General features: G+C 40.4%; 1 long non-coding RNA gene across 1 annotated transcript; it reads right to left on the bottom strand.

Moving 5' to 3' along the window:
- Nucleotides 1-556: 556 nt before the first annotated feature.
- Nucleotides 557-8740, bottom strand: LOC309844310. The gene is made up of 3 exons (XR_014300599.1): nucleotides 8684-8740; nucleotides 1863-1992; nucleotides 557-857 (listed from the first exon to the last, which is right to left on the bottom strand). It is a non-coding gene; the product is annotated as an uncharacterized lncRNA (long non-coding RNA).
- Between the last annotated feature and the right edge of the window lie 2403 nt (nucleotides 8741-11143).

Below are 11143 nucleotides of genomic sequence, written 5' to 3'. Positions count from 1 at the left end.
GGTTTTCCAGTAGGGTCATGAGTTCATGTATTCTATCACATACTCACTTGGCTATTGTTGAGTTAATACATATAAAGTGCTAAAACAATGCCTGGCTAAAGTATTCTCTGCTAGGAAAAAAAGAGGGAGGAAGAGAGTAGCAAGAGAGAGAACTATCTCCAGTTATCCAAATCATTACCCGGTTCTGTCTGTTTTCTCCTAACTACCTTGGGGGATGGATCCGCTTGCCACCAAGCTCCTGAAGACACTGGGCTTCCTTCTGCTACAGGCCCCCTGGGAATGTTTGTTGTTCTTCCTGGAATGATTTTGCCCCCCTACCTTCTTTCACTTTGTAACCCTTGTTCCTCCTCAGATCTCAGCTCAGGTATTGGTTCTTCCTGAGAGAAGCTTGTTGGGACTCTTCAGTCAGGTCTTCAGTCCTTTGTTACAGGGAAACTTCCTAGCACGGGTCTTTATAGTCATGCTTATGATAATTTGGTTAGTCTGTCTCTTTGTGGTTAGTCCAACACATGGTAAGAAATCTACAAGTATTTATTGAACAGTGAATGAACTGCTCCCATTCTCCCAGTTTGAAAGTTTCTCTTTCTTCCTAAGTGCCTCACTGTTAAAGGTTTAACAGTGACTTCAAGAAGTAACCAGAGGAGAAAAGGGTCTGGGGGACGATATCATCTGGTAGCTACATAACAGGGGCAAAAACAAAAAAGGCGTAAAGCTCATAAAAAAGTGTAGGACGTAAGAGCTGGGAGTGTTCTTGGAGATCATCTAGTCCCAACTTCTTCGGTATTGACAGCACAGGAAAATCCACCATTTAGGGTTTTAGTTGAGGATTTCAGTCAACCACCTTCCAAACAACAGCCCTATACACGAATAAAACATGTGTTTCAAACTATGAGAGCTTAAATGTGACTCATCAACATCTGCTTTCTTTAAATATTTCTTTCTCTCAGAGACTAAAACCAGTTACAAGGATGGGATAAATTCTTGCAGCTTAACACATGGCAAAGACAAACCTTTTATCCCACTTTGTTTGTAGTCCCTTCATTTTCAATCTCAAATGATTTTCTCTATCATATAACTCTTTTGTGAGGAATATTCAAAAGGATCTATTAAGTCCTAACTGTAGAACTGCTTTAATAAAGGAATAATCAAAATACCACCTAATTTCAGTGGAAGACTATCACATTTTCATACTGACCTAGCAAGTAGCCCAGTAGTATTAGAAGACAAAAAGAACTTTGGTCAAAGGGAGGGGGGGAAAATCATAGTTTGTTTTGAGAATATTCCTTTTTGTCTTTCTCCTTTCTCCCTACCTGACAAAGAGAAAATGTGCCTTGAAGCTGCCTCTTGCTATTCAAGCCCTCCATGAAAGTGCTTCAATAACATGGGCCAGGCACAGTGTTACAGAAGTTCTTCACTTTCCCTGAACACCTTGCTCTTTCCAATAAAAATGAATGGCAGAAACGTGTAACCAGAAAACACAATCAGTGTAAATATGTTAATTGGTTAATATGTCTGAGCAGGCTAATAATACCCTTTGCTCAGTTAAAATCCAAGTTCCCAGAAAGTCCCTTGGGAGTGACTCATGGCGGGGGGAGTTTTGATGGCATCAGACTCAGGGGTTAAATTATGTTTAAGGAGTTGAGTCTTTCTTTCTTTACCCTACAAGTAACAATGTATAGGGAGCTGCCTGGATTAACTTTGAAAAGGGTTGATCCTAAAGATGAAATAACTAATTACTGCCAGGAAAACAGCCCAAGAACCTTAGAGTGCAAAAAGTTCTGTGTAAATGAAAAGTTGTTTCCTACCATAGACAGCTTCAACAAAGCAAAAAGACAAAAGATAGAAATAGCAGTCACTGGTACCTGGGTGGCTCAGCTGGTTAAGCATCCGACTCTTGATCTCAGTTCAGGTCTTGACCTTGGTATATGGGTCCAAGCCCCACATTGGGTTCCACACTGGAGTCCACACTGGGCTCCATGTTAAGCATGGAACCTACTTAGAAAAAAAAAAAAAAATAGCCATCAAAGGATTGCCATGTAGTATCCAGACTATATAAAGAATTTCTGTAAATTGAGAAAACATGAACAGCCCAACAGAAAAGCAAGCAAAAGTTATGAGCAGGAAACTCATAGAAAATTAAGTGCAAATGACCCAGAAACATTTGAAAGGATGATCACCTTCATTTATAATCAGGAAAATGACACTGAGAGAGCAATGAAATATATTTTTTATCTGCCAGATTAGCAAATATCTAGAAGTTTGACATTACCAAATTTTGGATGAGAAGTATGGAAATGTTTACTTTTATATACCACTAATGAGAGAGAAGAGTAAAGCAGTAATGCCATCTGTAAGATTGGACAACCGTAAAAAGTGCCCTCTTTGGAACACTCTATCTCCTTGATCATCCTAGAAATACTTCACACATGTGGAATGAGGCCTCTACAAGGGTGCTCATTAGAGTATCACTTATTTAGCAAAGTATGAAATGGTGCTTCTCTGTTGTCTTCTCCCCAACCTGAAATCAATAGGTACTAACCCCCTCACATCCCAAAGAGATCCACTAATGATCCCTCAGATTCATTTCCTAAAGATGCCTGAAACTAAAGCTGCCGATACTGGGGACATGATGGCAAAACAGCCTAAGAAGACAAGCTAACAAGGAGAGACAGAATCTAGGTTTTTCGGGATATCATTAAGCCAGTGGCGCTAAACTTCGGAGCAGTTCCACTTGGGAATTTCTTGTTTTGAGGTAGTCAATCTCTATTGTAGAAGGCATTTTTAGCTGGGTTTCTAACCTTCCTTACCCAATCACCCATTTATCTCTAAAATTAGTGCTGAATTTATAATCTTCCTCTTCACCTTAAGCCATGTCTTCCTCCCAAGGATAGACACTGATGTATGATTCATGTCAATTTAGGAAGGTAACACTAAATATTAATAAAAACTATGCTTTGAACCCTTATTAGGTGTCAGATGTGAGACACTTTATTTGTATTATCCCATTTAGTGCTCACAACAATTCTAGAAGTTGGGCATTAATATGACCCCCATTTTCCAATGAGAAAACAGATGTGGAAAGGCTTAGAGCTTCCACAGAGTCATCTAAATAGAGAGTAAGTTGGGCTGGTCCCTGAGGCCAGACCACTCTTACTGACCCACCAGATCATATTCTCACACTGCCTTTCTTTATATTCAAGAACTTAGTAAATCTTCACAACAATTTTAGGAACTACTAGTACTACCATCTTGAGAAGTTCTAGGTATAGATCATTAAATTTTTACAACCATAGAAATGAGCCAACCAAGGTTTAAAGAGGCTAAATAATCACACAGCAAATAAATGACAGAGCCAGTATTTGAACCTGTCTGTAAGGATAATGACAATAGTGATAGCTATCATTTCTTAGCAACCTACCCATTCCAGGACCCATGCAAGTTAGGTCCATGTGTTATCTTCTCTTACTTTCAGAAGTCTATGAGATTTTCCTTTTGACATATTAAGAAACTAAGGCTGAGAAAGTTTTAAAAGCCATAGGTTACAGAGCTAATAAATTGAAGAACTGGTATAATGGGTTAAAAGTAGCAACAAATCCTTTGTATTTCCTGCCATAAAGAGGTAAGGTCTATTTTCCTACCACTTGGAGGATACAGTGGAGCCAGAAGTTACTACAGTAATTCACTTGAATGTTCCTGTGGCATCTCACACTCAATATATAAGTCTGAGCTAATTGTCTTATCCCTCTAACATAAGTCTTTGTTATATGCTTGATATTGATAAACCAAGACTTAGAGTCAAACAGATAGGAAACAAACTCCACCCCAATTACTCCCATTCTTCAGTCTCTGAATTGAATCTACGTTATGTATCATTGCCTAATTAATCTTCATTAAATGCACCTCTAAAGTTAGTGTCCCATTGAAAAACTTTGCATGGGTTTCCGCTATGTAGCCCATGCATGCCCAGTCTCTTCTCCTACTTCCTTATTTATACTCTAAATTTCAGCCAGAATGAACTATTTATTGTTTCTCCACAGATATCTCCTCACCACCCCCCGACACACACATTCACGATTTTCTGCCTTTATGTCATTGCTGTTCGCTTAAAATTCTCTCCTCTTCCCCAGTGCAATCTGCCAAAGTAATAATCAACTTAAATACTATCTCTTCCTTGGGCTTTTTTTTTTTTTTTTTAATGTCTGGAAGTGATTTTTCTCTCCTTTGAATTGCCCATAAAATTTTCTTTTATTATTTTAAGTATTAATCTTGTATTATAGTTATTTACAAAAGGTTGTCTTTTGTTTTCTAGATTTCAAGCTCCCTAAGGAAGAGAAGGTATCTTAATCATCAATGTATCACCTACGGTAACCTCCTTTAACCTTACACATAATAGGTTTTGAGAATCTGAGGATCCAATAAATGTTTTATTCTCTCCCTGAGTCAAAACCAACTGAGGAAGACACTGAAGTCATATTGGTGGAGAAATACCAGCTTCATTATTAATAAAAACTAGATTAGAAAATATGACCAAATGACTTGATCTTATACCTCTAAAATAGTAGGCTTATCTACCCTCTCATGGAAGAGCTAGGTAAGTTCAAATCTTCCCCAGGACCAAGACTGACTGGTGTAGAACCAGACCAGAATATACTGGTTCAGCATATGATGGATGCATGGACCACAAAGCCTATATTCTTCTCCCAAACCCTCCCAGAAGAGAAATGAAAAGCAGGGGCCTGAGATACTTGAGAGCGATTGAATTCCCTCTGCTTGGATTGAGGATTGAGGATTGGCCTTGATGAAGATGATGAAATCTAAAAGGCTAGTCTATCTTCAACTAACACCCAATCAGATTCATGGAACAAGGAATAGAAGAAAAACGATTTACAAAGGAGAGTTTAGAGATGTACGTGAATGTAATAATAATGTTAGTACTCGTAGCAATATGCACTGAAATTTACAATGAGTTGGAGCATTGTTCCAAGGTTTTTCATTGTATTAATTCAGTTATCATCCCAATAACTCTATGAAGCATGAACTAATATTATCTCCACTTTATAAAGAAACTGGGATACAGAGAATTTTAAAAATTCATCCAAGCTCACACAGCTAGTATGTAGCAGAGCTAGAATTACACACAGCCTCCCTCTAGAACCCAACTATTCATAAGCTGAAAAATACTAATGGCCCTTTTCATACTGCTTTGCTATTGAAACCTTCCCAACTCATACTCCACTTCGCCATGCCTAGCAATTTCAGCCACTCGAGGTTTCTCTTTGTCACAAATAGGTTATTATTGTTTTGGTAGCCTGCAAATGAAAACTATCTGTTACTGTGTGATCAAACCATTATATGATGCATCAATAATGAAATCCCAGATTACTCTCCAGAACCTACATGACTTTCTAGAAGTAGTGAAAAGCATGCTTCAGTTGTTTTATTTTTCATTAACTTGATTTCCATTGTAAAATAAGTATTCAAGTGATAGTCTCTTGTCTAGAGGTGCCTTTTTCCTCTCACTCCTATTCCCCCAAGCCAGGAATGTGTTGTGTTTTCTTTAAAAATTTCAGTTTACTACTAAGACACTTTGCTTAGCAAATAAAACATGATAGAAGCTGTGTGACATGAAGGTATTCCTAGGGAATGAAAAAATTCCTTGCTGATTAAACGCAGGCCTGGCAGACTAAACTGGCTGTTTCTTGGGACATGCTGAGTTGGCACAAATCAAGAGCCATGCATTCTGAAGAGAAGTAGGTATATACAACAACTCAAATATTGAAGACAGTTACCTCCATTGTTGCTACCAGTTCAAAGCTCCAGAAAAACACCTCCACACAAGCCTAATAGGAGGTAATAAACTCCACCCAGTGTTACCGCAAGCAGAGATGTAGTGCACCCACTTTAGAATTCCCAGAATACCCTGGAATGCGTGAGTCGGTTAGGGGAGGTCAGAGAGGGGGAGCAAGATAAGGTAAAGAAAGGGCGCCTGGGTGGCTCAGTGGGTTAAGCCGCTGCCTTTGGCTCAGGTCATGATCTCAGGGTCCTGGGATCGAGTCCCGCATCGGGCTCTCTGCTCAGCAGGGAGCCTGCTTCCCTCTCTCTCTCTCTCTCTGCCTGCCTCTCTCTCCATCTACTTGTGATCTCTCTCTGTCAAATAAATAAATAAAATCTTAAAAAAAAAAAAAAAGATAAGGTAAAGAAAGCAACACACATGGACCGATTCGATAATGTCGTAGACATCAGTTAGTTGCCTTTTGATGGCCGATTTAATGAAAATCAAAGTTTAAATTATCTTTGGGGGGCACCTGGGTGGCTCAGTGGGTTAAAGCGTCTGCCTTCCGCTCAGGTCATGATCTCAGGGTTCTGGAATCAAACCCCACATCGGGCTCTCTGTTCAGCAAGGAGCCTGTTTCCCCCTCTCTCTCTGCCTGCCTCTCTGCCTACGTGTGATCTCTGTCAAATAAATAAAAATAAAATCTTTTTTAAAAAATGAAAAAAAATTATCTTTGGAACATGGACAAAATCTGGGTACAGTCTGATATGCTCTAACACACTTGAACAGTCCCTCCTCACCCACAACCAAGCCTGGGAGACCCTGTAGGAAGGGTCAGCAATTTCAGTTAGCTGCCCAGTGACTGTCCCTGTATCTGCTCCTGATCCTCCATGCCTTACCCCACTTGTTTTGTTTTGGCAAATCCAGCCTCATTTTATTCAACAATATTTATTGAGCAAGGGGCCCTACAAAAAAATAAACGCATTCTCTACCCTCATTAAAGCTGTAGCCTAGAATAGAGAATATGTATTCCTGTGTGAAACACTTAGATAGTTCTTACTTCATAATTACATAGAATCATACAGATATTATTATTAATATATTATGTATGATATTATTAGTATCCGTACTAATCTTACTTCCTGTTGCCCCCTGCTTGGTTTCAGCCTCTCTGCTTATTTCTCTGAGATTCATATTTTGGTCAGACTTTGATTTTGTTTCTTTTCTTTTTTTTAAGATTTTATTTATTTGACACACAGAGAGGCAGGCAGAGAAAGAGGGGGAAGCAGGCTCCCTGCTGAGCAGAGGGCCCGATGCGGGGTTTGATCCCAGAACCCTGGGATCATGACCTGAGCCGAAGGCAGGGGCTTTAACCCACTGAGCCACCCAGGCGCCCCTTGATTTTGTTTCTTAGCATTTTCTTATAACACCCTGAATTCCATGTTCCCCAGAGAACTGATCAATTTTGATAATTCTCTGTCCCTGTCTCTCTGTCTCTTTCTCTCAAACACACACACCCCGTTCCCAATATCCAGGATGAGAGCTCAGGTTCAGATGCCTCAAATTTAAACAGATGCTTCTCAACCTTAAACTGACTAACTGACACCTTAGTTACAATCGAAAGGGGGAAATTTTCCTTTCCCTGCTCTAGAAAAATCATCCATATTCAAAAGAAAAGTAGCATGGACCTAATTGCTAAAAGCCGCTTGGTAAATGATCCAAATTAATTACTTAAAATTTTGTTTCCGTTTAAAATGTAACTGTTGAATGAGCAATTGCTCTGTGGAGGGATTGTATACATCTTTCCAGTCAGCAGGATGTTCAAAATATGTTTCCAAAGAACATGAGTTACGATGATTTCACACTTGCCAAAAATAATTATAATTCCTATTTTGAAGCCAACAGAAGCTCAGATGCTTCTGACTGTGTCAGATCTGACTGGAAACAGAACCCTTAAGTCAATGAATCATGAACAAAATCATGTATTGATACTGACATTACATAGGGCACTGGGTAGACCCCAGCGGCTTGCAGTGTAAGAGAGGGACAAAGCTGTTGGTGAGAACAATGGCTTCACCACTAAAAAAACAGCCTGAATTACATGCTAGTGAGTAGCACAGCCCTGCTAAGCATCTCTAAGCTGGAGTGAAACAATTACTGGTACCCTTTAACTCTTAAGGGGATTTCATACCTAATGCCAGAGCAAGGGTATGTTTTCTCAGGATTACCACTGTATAGAACATAGTAGCATTTTAGCAGTGCCTCTGACACATGGCAATGGGTAGTGTGGGAAACATTTTTTCTGGCTGCCCAGCAAACATGACTGCCCACATATTATGTTTAGGGATTGACCCCCTCCGCACTCTCAGTCCATGTGGTTACCGTGCAGCTAATTCCACTTTCAGCTCTGGAGTGTGTCACATGACCCAGGTTTGGCCAGAGCATTATTTTGTATGTGCCCATTAGTAATTCACAAGCATGTCAGTCATGCGGAGACTCCCAGATTTTTTGGAGCTGTCAGGTCGTCAGTCTTCTTTCATGCTGGACTCCAAACAGAAATATTGTGAGGCTGGGGCTACTGCAACTCTCTTGTCACCACTGGGAGCCTTAGAATGAAGCGTGAGTGTAACACGCCTGGTTCTTCATATGCATATTAAAGAGAGAGAGAAATCAAGAGCTTCTGGGGCACCTGGGTGGCTTAGTGGGTTAAGTGTCTGCCTTCGGTTCAGGCCATGATCTCACGGTCCATGGATGGAGCCCCATGTGGGGCTCCCTACTCAGCAGGGAGTCTGCTTCTCCCTTGCCCTCTGCCGCTTCCCCCAGCTTGTGCTCTCTCCCTCTCTTTCTCTAAAATAAATAAATAAAACCTTAACAACAACACAACAGCAACAACAACAAAAAATTTCTTACCCCTGGATTTTTCAGGTATGTGCACCAATGAATTCCTTTCTTCATCTAGTTTGTGTCGGAGGGTTTTATGTGTTTTGTTTTTGCCTACCACAACTTGCAAGTGCAGTTTATTTTATCTTAGGCAAACATTGGCTGATTCAGGAACTAGTCCTTAAGGAAACTCCCCTTCTCTTCAATCCCTTGAGTCAGTGTTGCTTTTTTCTCCAGAACCCATGACTCACGTGACTACAGCCGTGTTTTGCTCCCTCTGTGAGCAAATTTTTAAGTCAGATTATCTCTACCTTCCACTTAATCCTGGAAGTTCCCCAAGAGCCAGTATGAGCGGGACTCCACCACCCTCTCCCTCCTTACCACCTCATGGTACTGCCACTTACTGGCTGGGGGGGGGCTTTGGAAAACCCTCTCCTTGCCTACCCCATCTCCTCCCTTCTCACAGTCCCCTCTGCTAGAGTCCTTTCTCCCAGAAGTTCTCTTGCGCAGCCATTATTGAGAAGGGTCTCGCTTACCCATGGAAAATGTGAGCATCATCTCCTACCATTCTGTTTCATGACCAAGTAATAATTGTTAACATATGCTGAATCAAAGTGAGGAGGCAGTTATTGCTAAGAGATCTCCATGGATTACCTCATATAATCCTTTCAACAATCCGATGTGTGGGTTTATTATTCCCACTTCAGGTAACAGAGGCATAGATCAGTTAAATAAATTTTCCAAGATCATACAGCCAGTAAGTAGCACTAATGTAAGAGGGGAAGGAATACTGCGTCCTCCTGTGAATCTCCGAAGTGCGGTTTTGGACTCCACTCAGGTAATGCCTATTTATCTATGTCACAGGACTGGGGCTGGGTAGGAGAGAATGAGCCCAGGGTCTGGCAGAGACTAGATGATTCAAGTAGAGATAAAGTAAAAGAATATATGTAAGATCTGTCTTTTGGTAGAAAAGAAAAGAATAATTTATTATTATAAGGAAACTGGCATCTTCCGATTTACAATTGCTTATAGCAAAGCCTGTTCTGGAAAGACGTGATGCCTCACAAATTCACGTACCTTTTATCTTTGAAAGGCACCGCTCCAGACCTTGTTGTTATGCGTTCTGTCTGCATTCTTTTCCTATCACCGTGTCTTCTACATCTTCACTTCATTAATTCAGCAGTTTGTTGGGCTTTTTTATTATGTGCCAAGCACTGCGCCAGGCATGGGGATATAACCAGTTCAGTGTGCCTACTTTAAGGAAGCTTATGCCATCGATCTATACATTACACAAATAAGTACTAACTCAGTGTTGAGACAAATGTTTCAAAAGAGAGAGGATGGTCACACCTGTAAGAGTCTAAATGGGAGAAGTGGCCAGTGAGGGAGGCTAAGCAAAAGAGAACGAGGGGGGGGGGGGAATATATATATATATATATATATATATATATATATACACACACATATATATGATAGATAGATAGATTTGGAACACATTTATTCAGACCCTCAGTCTCAACATTTTTCCAGTTGATTTGCTCCACCTCCATTTACTCTACCTTTGTTCCTTCCTTTCTTATTCTTAACTTCTCAACACTTTTATGAACACCCATAACCCATCCAACATACTGCCTAACCTGGCCTGCCCTTCCCTGTCCATTTCCCAACCTCTGGGTCATTCTCCAGTCCTAGATTCTCATCAACATGCATATGTCTTCATGTCTGTGTCTCATCTCACTGGCCTTTTCTGTTTTAAAATCATATAGCTGTGATCATACTGTATACATGTGGCAAACAGCCAACTGCCTAGCTGGTATCTATGGTCCCTTCTTCCATAGTAGTAGAATCTTGATTTTATTTGATTTATTTATGCACTTGGCCAAAAATAATGTTTCTCCAGCTCCATTGAAGCTAGGTGTGGTATATGACTAAGCTCTAACAAATGAGAGATAAGCAGAAAGATGGTATGGGAACTTCCAAAAAATTCCTGAAAAGGTATGTGGAATGAGTTGCTTGCCTCTTATTCTTCTATGCCTCTTTCCATTTTCTGCTGGCTAGATTACAGATACAGTCTACAAAGGAAAAAACACTCTGTGTCTCTCTGCTCTCACTACTCTACCTCCACCCAGAACACACTACTTCAGAACACTTCTGACCAGATGTGTGGGGTTTCCACATACCAAGCAATTCTACAATAATATCTGGGTGTTGTAAAATTTAACTCAACTCTGAGACTATCTACCTGGATATAGTGCCAGATCCCACAGGCTAAGGGCTCAGTCCCCTAAGACTGCCCCCCAACCCACCCACTGTAGAGGGCAAGTGAAAGCTCAGGTTGTCACCTATGCTTCTGACAGAGGTTCACATCTGTCATCACATCAAAATAAACTTTGATTATACTTAAGCCACCATTGTTCTGAGCGTCTGTTACTTTCTGCCCAATTTAATTGTAACTAAAACAGTGAGGCTTCTGGGAACACCCCTTCAAAA

The sequence above is a fragment of the Mustela nivalis genome (genome assembly GCF_964662115.1).
Source record: "Mustela nivalis genome assembly, chromosome: 11".
Taxonomy (NCBI): Eukaryota; Metazoa; Chordata; class Mammalia; order Carnivora; family Mustelidae; genus Mustela; species Mustela nivalis.
Note: the sequence above shows the minus strand (reverse complement) of the source record. Positions and strands in the feature narration are given on the sequence as shown.